At 39.6% G+C, this 8,848-nt stretch overlaps 1 pseudogene; it reads right to left on the reverse strand.

Annotated features, from left to right (window-relative positions):
• Positions 1 to 5,466: 5,466 nt before the first annotated feature.
• On the reverse strand, positions 5,467 to 7,158 carry LOC132007644 (centromere protein N-like; annotated as a pseudogene).
• Between the last annotated feature and the right edge of the window lie 1,690 nt (positions 7,159 to 8,848).

Below are 8,848 nucleotides of genomic sequence, written 5' to 3' on the forward strand. Positions count from 1 at the left end.
GATTTGTTTTATCACATTGATTGATTTGCGAAAGTTGAACCATCCTTGCAACCCAGGGATGAATCCCACCTGGTCATGGTGGATAATCTTTTTAATGTATTGCTAGATCCTATGAGCTAGGTTCTTGTTGAGAATCTCAGCATCCATTTTCATCAGGGATATTGGTCTGAAATTCTCCTTTTTGGTGGGGTCTTTGCCTGGTTTGGGGATAAGGGTAATGCTGGCTTCATAAAGAGTCTGGAAGTTTTCCTTCTGTTTCTATTTTTTGAAACAGCTTCAGGAGAATTGGTGTTATTTCTTCTTTGAAAGTTTGGTAGAATTCTCAAGGGAATCTCTCAGGTCCTGGGCTCTTGTTTTTTTGGGAGGTTTTTGATCACTGCTTCAATCTCGTTACTAGATATCAGTCTATTCAAGTTGTCAATTTCTTTCTGGTTTAGTTTGGAAGTTTATAGTTTTCCAGGAATGCATCCATTTTATCTAGGTTGCTTAACTTATTGGCATATAACTGTTGCTGATAATTTCTGATGATTGTTTCTATTTCCTTGGTGTTAGTTGTGATCTCTCCCTTTTCATTCATAATTTTATTAATTTGGGCCTTCTCTCATTGGCCAATGGTTTATCGATCTTATTGATTCTCTCAAAAAACCAGCTTTAATTTCATTGATCCCTTCTACTGGATCTCTAGTTTCTATCTCATTGGTCTCTGCTCTAATCTTCCCTTCTTGTGTCTGGAATTGGCTTAATTTGTTTTTGATTCTTCAGTTCTTTAAGGTGTAGAGACAGCTGGTGTATTCTGAATTTTTCAATTTTTCTGAGGGAGGCTTGGATGGCTATGTATTTCCCCCTGAGGACCGCCTTTGCTGTATCCCATAGGTTTTGGACAAAAGTGTCTTCATTCTCATTGGTTTCCATGAATTTTTTATGTTCTTCTTTGATTTCCTGGTTGATCCAAGCATTCTTAAGCAAGGTGGTCTTTAGCTTCCAGGTGTTTGAATTCCTTCCAAACTTCTCCTTGTGGTTGAGCTGCAGTTTCAAAGCATTGTGATCTGAGAATATGCAGGGAGAAATCTCAATCTTTTGGTATCAGTTGAGCCCTGATTTGTGACCTACTATGTGGTCTGTTCTGGAGAAGGTTCCATTTGCACACGAGAAGAATGAGTATTCTGTTGTTTTAGGGTGGAATGTTTTGTGTATATCTATGAGGCCCATCTGGTCCAATGTGTCATTCAATGCTCTTGTTTCTTTATTGATTTTCTGCTTGGATGATCTGTCTACTGCTGAGAGTGGTGTGTTATGGTCTCCTACTATTAATTTATTCATATCAGCATTATTCTTTATCTTGATTAACAGTTGTCTTATGTAGTTGGCTGCTTCCATACTGATGGCATAAATATTTACAATTGTTAGATCTTCTTGGTGGATAGACCCTTTAAGAATTATGTAGTGTCCTTCTGTATCTCTGACTACAGTCTTTAGTTTAAAATCTAATTTATTTGATATGAGAATCGCTATCCCATCCTTCTTTTGAGGCCAATTGGCATAAAAGATGCTTCTCCATCCCTTCATTTTCAGTCTGTATGTATCCTTAGGTTCAAAATGGGTCTCTTGTAGACAACATAGGGATGGGTACTGTCATTTTATCCAATCTGCAACCCTGTGCCATTTTATGGATGCATTTAGGCCATTCACCTTGAGAGTGATTATTGAGAGATATGTTTTTATTGACGTAGTGTTACCTGTGAAGTCTGTATTTCTATAGATTGTCTCCATATATTTTCTGTTCAATGATATTCTTGGGTTTTTTCCTCTTTTATAGAACTCCCCTTAATGTTTCTTGCAGTGCCGGCTTGGTGGTCACATACTTTTTTAACCTTTTCCTGACTTGGAAGCTCTTTATCGCTCCATCCATTTTGAATGTGAGTCTTGCTGGATAAAGTATTCTTGGTTGCATGTTCTTCTCATTTAGTGCCTTGAATACATCTTGCAAACCCTTTCTGGCTTTCCAGGCTTCTGTGGACAGGTCTGATGTTATTCTGATAGGCTTTCCTCTGTATATAAGGATATTCTTCCCCCTAGCTGCTTTCAAGAGCTCCTGTCTAAAATTATGATTCATCATTTTCACAATCATGTGTCTCGAGGTCTTTCTAGATTCTGTGATCTTGGGGGGAGACCCTTCTGCCTCTAGTACACGAACGCTGGTTCCATTCTCCAAATTGGGAAAATTTTCATGGAGAATTTGTTCAACTATATCTTCTAGTCTTCGTTCTTTCTCTTTCCCCTCAGGGATTCCAATTATTCTGATGTTGGAATGTTTCATGGCATCATTTATTTCCCTAATTCTGTTTTCATGGCTTCTAACCTGTTTATTCCAGGCTTCCTCCTGATCCTTTTTCTCTATCAGTTTGTCCTCCAGATCACTAATTCTATCTTCTGTCTCAGTTACCCTAGGTTTTAGAGAATTTAGGTTCTATTGTAACTCACTGAGAGCATTGTTAACGTCATCTCTGATGGCTTTCACTTCTGCCCTAATCAATTCCATCTTGTCACCAAAGGCTTTCTCCAACCTAGCTATTGCCTGAATAATTGTTAGCCTGAATTCCCTTTCTGACATACTGTTTATGTCCATATCCAAAAGCTCTGATGAAGAGGGTTCAGTCTCTGAATTTTTCCTATGTTGGGCATTCCTCTTCCTAGTCATTTTGGTGAGATATGGCTGAGGGGATGTGTAGCTTGATGTATCAATGTGGTGCAGGCAAGCTGCACTCTGGAATGCTTCTGAGCAATTGAGATTCCCCACCGAAAAGAATGAAAAAAACAAAACAAAACAAAACAAAACAAAAAAAAGGAAAGAGAGAGAGAGGCAGGAAAAAAAGAAAAAAAAAAAAAGAAAATATAAAAGAGAAGGCCCAGCCCAAATGGGCCCCAAAGGTAAGATTTATAAAGTATACAAACAAAAATGGACAAGGAAAATGACCAACAAAAGTAGATGACAAGGAGAAAAAAATAAATAAAAAGAACCCCTCAAAATGAACCCCAAGTATAATATTTATATACTACCAGAACAAAAACAAGTACACAGAAACACTGACAGAAGAAAAAGATGGGAGGGTGGTTATAAATTCTCAGTGTGGGCAAGGAAGGTTATTTTGATTCTTCTGGATATATCTATCAAGATATATCAATCTTTGTTAAAGGATTCAACTGAGATAATTAAAACTGGTTTACATATAGGGGTAACATTGATTGGGGAAAAGGGATTACCTTGAAGCTTATCTCTATATGAATATTAAAAAAGAATAAAATAAAATAGAAAAACAGAAAAGCAAATGAAAAACACAGGTGTATGTATCAAAAAAGTTCAGGTTAAAAGGTTATTATGGAATTTGATGTACTGAACATCTCATTGTGATGGTAAATAGGTTAAAAAGTTATATAATAACAATGAAAAGAATCAGAAAAGTGGGAATGAATTAAAAATAAAAGTCGTATCTATGAAGTAGTGGTGGTTGTCCTCTTGTGTGGTTTTTTTGTTTGTTTTTTGTTTTTGTTTTTGTTTTGGCTGGCTTTCTGGGGGAGGGGCCTGCCACATGTTTTTTCTGGGAGTCTTGCTAGAGTTGAGTCCTCCTACCTCCATCAAGGGGCTGGGCTCTGAGGAAACCGGTTTTTCAGGCTTTTGTTCTCTGGAGGTTTTTTTGGTTTGTTTGGTCATTTGTTTTCTCTCCCCTTGGTGGCTTTCAGTGGTTCTTTGGAGGTTTAAAGGAAAGCAAACTGTGCCCAGTCCTCCATCTCAGAGAGAAGCCTCAGTCTGTTCCCCTCTGGGTGCTCCAGAGCACATAAATTCTCCCTCTGCCACTGGCAGAGTACATTCCTAGTCATGGTCTCTGGGGTCATGGGAACTCCTGCTTGTTCCCAAAACCATGAGAAATACTAGCTGTGGCTGTCTGGGCTGCCAGAGAGGTTCCAACCAGAGATAGCGCACTGAGATTTTCACTCTGGTCTGGGCTGAGAGTGTTCAGAATCTCCTGGTCCTGGAGAGCACCGGCTGGCGCCTGCACGCACCTCTCACTGGGAAGTGTGTGGGGCGCAACTCAGACCCTGGTCCTGTCGCGCAGCACACCTGCAGAGCACAGAAGGCTGTGGTTCTAGAGAGCACTGGATGGTGTCTACCCCAGACTACCTGACGGGCACCAGCACCCAGATGCTCTCAGGTGCACAGGCGGCTCAGGGACCAAGACCTGGTTTCTTTGCTGCACTCTGATTCCTCGCTGGCGGTGGCAGTCCTGGGTCCATGGGCTTAAGTCCCTGTCCCTGACCAATTCCACCAATTTCCCCTTAAGATCTTTTGCTCTTTTTGAGTGCTTTCAGCCAGACTCCAACTTAATGCTGGTCCCCAATCACAGGGCAGTCTTGTATTGGGGTATTATTTTCCAATGGGTTGCTTCTGGTGGCTCCCTCCCCCTTTTGTTTATCTTCCAATATTAGTCCGATGTTCCCACTCCACTTTACCTGTTCACTGGCATCTTCTGCCCCCATAGAGATCTAGAAGTGTAAAATTCTAATCTCAGGCTGATTTCATGGGTGATCAGAGTTCTTTGACAGGTAATCAGCTTGCTTTAGGGGACAGGTTGAAACAGCACCTCCTACTTCTCTGCCATTTTGTCTCCCGTCCCCTTTTCTTTCATTTTTAAAAAATCAATTCCTAAAGATCTTTATTCACAAATCAGCAAGTATTTAATACTAAAAGCAGTAATCACAATCACAGATAATCTTGGGAACTCAAAGTCCAAATTAGATGTGTTATAATTTAAACAGTTTTAACACCCACTATTTTGGATTGCTGACAGTCCCTAATGCAGGTTAAAGCCATCAATCCAAAACAGTGGTTGGTCATTGTAACCAGATTCCTAATCAGCAAGTGTTGTTGCATTTGAATATCATATATATGGTAAAACAGATTATGAACAGTATCATATTTGCAATGAAACTATTATTTTATATAACTGAATCATCTGATATGCTACCTCCAGGATAACTTAACAGACACAGCTCTACCTTCTAAATGGATCACTTTTATGATTTTTCCCAGAAAGTGTCAAGTTGAGTATAGTTTCTTGCTGCTTCTTTCCATGATTCAAGGCTTAAGCAACTGAAACTAGCTTGAAACAAGTAATTATAACATGATCTCTCCAGGATCAAGGAGAGATAGGAGTGAGAAAAAGGACATCTTGTCACTTTTTAAAGGTCCACAATTGCTATGCTTTGCAGGGTGTGGAGGGAGAGGAGTTCACAGTGGAGGAGGAAGGAATCAGTCCCAACAATCATATAAACATTTTAAACTTGTCAATATCAAGAGTGAATTTCTAAAACACAAGTTTATAAATAGAAGCCATCCAGCTAGCTGTTAACTGAAATGCATATGCAGTATAGTCAAGGGAGTATTCTGTTTACAAAACCACATATCTCTTATTAGAGATATCTAATTTTAAAATAATACATTCCCTTACTGGATATACAAGTGAGCAATGGAGGAAGTGGTGCATTTGCAATACCGGCTGGTGCTAAGGATTTCAACCTGTCCAGAAGATGTGAGCTAGAGAACATTTTTAGGCACCAGAGTGGTTCTTTTCTCTCAGCCAAGATGTCTCCATTTAAGTCATTTTGAATTTTATTTCAAGCTTATTTTGTGAAAATTCTAGTCTTGGTTGAGGATAGTTTCCAAAAGTTTCTTGAGTTACTCCCTTGACTCCCTCTTTATTGTTTTTATGAATGATCACTGAATCCATGTGTATATCCAGCTCAAGTGTTCTTTCTTGTAGAAGTGAGTTTCAAATATCTGATTATACTGTTTAAAAACAACAGATTTAAGAGAGCCCAGATGCTGGCCACTGAGGTCCATATTCACAATCTTATGGTGGTTGTTACCAGCTATCAGTGCCTGACCCAGAAGCTCTTCAGCTGTCAGGAAGAAATGAAGGCATAGGGAATCTGGGAATAATACACCACATAAGTAGGTTTGTACCGGTTTGGCTTTCTATACCGTATCCCAGGCAACTTGAATCCATACTGCATTTTCCTCAGCGTCTCTGAGGCAGACTCACATTTTTAAATGCTCTCTGAAGAATTTTTTTAAAAATGATCTTTTGAATTGTTCCATATCAAAAAGGTCAGTGTCTTCACCTGGTTCTTTACTCATCTGAAAAATATGCCACACTTTCTGGTGCTGATGAAATTAAGTATATTTGATGTCTAAAAGGTCTGTGTCGTTGAGACTTGCACGCTTCTCCTCCCAAAGCAGAAGCAAGTCCTGCACAAAAGATTCCTTTCTCTGTTGGAATTTTATGGTCTGAAGTTGATTTTCAGACAAAAAGTCTCAGGCTTTGAAGATTGTTGTCATTTCAGTCACTGGGATTTTCTTATTTATTTATTTATTTATTTGATTCCAAGTTTTTATTTTATTCTGGTTAATTAACCTATATGTAAAAATTGGTTTCAGCTGTGGAATTTAGTGATTCATCACTTACATAAAACACCCAGTGTTCATCACAAGTGCCCTCCTTAACACCCGTCACCCATTTAGCCTACCCCTAACCACCTCCCTCCATCAACCCGATTTGTTCTCTATAGTTGAGTCTCTTATGGTTTTGCTTTCCTCTCTCTTTTTCCCCGTTCCCCTATGTTCATCTGTTTTGGTTCTTAACTTTCAAATATGAGTTTAATCATATGGTCTTCTAGGAAGGGACTGCTGTCCTGGTTCTTAGGCCAACTTGTCCTAGTAAAAATGCACCTGCAGGGTGCAGAGGGTGGACCTGGGTGTAAGTGGTTCCAGCTTCCATTGGGGGTGCTGGGTTGCTCACTGAAGTCTGTCAGTGTTGGGGATGGGGAAAATGGTGACACCCCGCTCTCATGTTCCCAAAGTGGGGAATTCACACTTGCCACTGTTCAGGAAACCCTCACAAGAAGAGTGAACAATCTCTTTCTTGTGTTCCTGGATTCTGTCAGATACCTGCTTTTACCCTGGCTGTGTCCTAGCTGACTGTCTGCCAGGCGACACAGTACTCCTGTGTTTGATCTCAGGAAGGCAGCAATTTCTAAACTCCAAATTTTAGAGATCTGTGAGGTATGGACCTGGGCTGATTCTCTGGGGGAGGATCTTCTCATGCTGTGGCTGATATCAGTTAGTCCCAGAGAAGCAGTTGCACTACCATGCTGGGGCTTTGAATTTATGGTAAAGTGCAGCAAAAAGCTACACCAAGGTCTGCTCCCCTCAGCAGGTGTCTCTTTCTATGCTAACGACTGTTCACCGGCTCTTTTATCCCCTGAGAAGCTGTGCTACCTCTCCCAAATGCACTCCAAGAAGGGGAAATTTCTCTCCCAGTATGTGACCCAGGGAATCCTCAAACCATGCTGTCCACTCCTGGCCCTGTTCCCTTCTTCCCCACAGGAGCACTCCTATGCCAGCCAATCTCCACTCGGTAGTGGCTTGGACTTCTAAAACCTCAGACATTGAGCTCCACTGCTTATAAAAACACGGATAATCAGCTGCTCTAGTTTTTCCAGTTGATTTTTGGGGGGATGTGTTTCTCTTGTGCAATTCCCTGTGTGCTGCTTTTTCTCGGTTTCTCTCTCTCTTTCTCTCCTCTCTCTCCAAGATCAATGCTCCATCCCCTCTGCAGCATCCATGATTCTTTTCTACCCAGAACTGGGTCTCCCCACCTCTTACCTTCCATGATGTGGCTTCTTTTCTCCCTCTAGTTCTGCAGTTTGTTCTCTCAGTGTTTAGATTGATTTCTTGGGTGTTCAGAATGACTTGATATTTATCTAGTTGGGTTCGAGGGTTGAGACAAGCATAGGGTCCTCCTACTGCTCTGCCACCTTAACTCCTCCCCCAGTCATTGGGATTTTCAAGATCATCCTCTTGATAAACTCAGCAATAGTTCATTCATTTCTTTGGCAGGTCCCTCTGCCAGCAGAGTCTCTTCTCAGCAACTGTTCCCTTTCTCTCTCTCTCTTTTATATTGAAGTATAATTAACATAGAGCATTGTTAATTTTTGACATACAACTTAATGAATCAGTAATCCTATACATTACCCAGTGCTCATCGAGGTTAAGTGTACTCTCAATCTCTATTATCTATTTTACCCATCCCCTCACCTCCCTTCTGGCAACCACCAGTTCTCTGTATTTAAGAGTCTGGTCCTTTCCTTTTCCAGTCCTTCTTTTTCTTTGTTTGTTCATCTGTTTGAAAATTCCACTTATGGGTGAAATTATATGGTATTTGTCTTGCTGTGACTGACTTATTTCACATTATATTGTATACCTGAAGCTAGTATAACATTGTGTTAATTATTATTGAGTTAAAAATATATACATTAGTTTTAAAAATCACTTCTAGTTTCTTTTTTGAATTTTCATTTTTATTGGATAATTCACTCCTTCATTATATATTTTTGTTAAATGTCATGTGGGTTTATCAGTGGGAAACAAAAAGGGAACATAGACACATACTTAGAACATAAACTGAAAAAGACTGAAAAAAAAAATAATGCGATTGGTCATTTACGTTATATACATCTGTTATTTGCATAGTAATTTATGTACTGGAGAGCTAACAGTAAAGTTTGTACTTTATTCAATTACTGGCCGTCATTGTACCATGGTGAATGAAATGTGAACTGTGTGTTTTTGGGGGATTGGTATTATTGAACTAACGCATGGTAACTGGAATCTATGCATTCTAAAACTGTGCAAAATGAGGACATTTTTACTATTTGGCTTGAATACCAATCATTTTAGTATATATGTGGACATATATACTAAATTGTCTTTTTTAGCCAATTATAAGCTAGT

Source organism: Mustela nigripes, chromosome X (genome assembly GCF_022355385.1).
Source record: "Mustela nigripes isolate SB6536 chromosome X, MUSNIG.SB6536, whole genome shotgun sequence".
NCBI classification, from domain to species: domain Eukaryota; kingdom Metazoa; phylum Chordata; class Mammalia; order Carnivora; family Mustelidae; genus Mustela; species Mustela nigripes.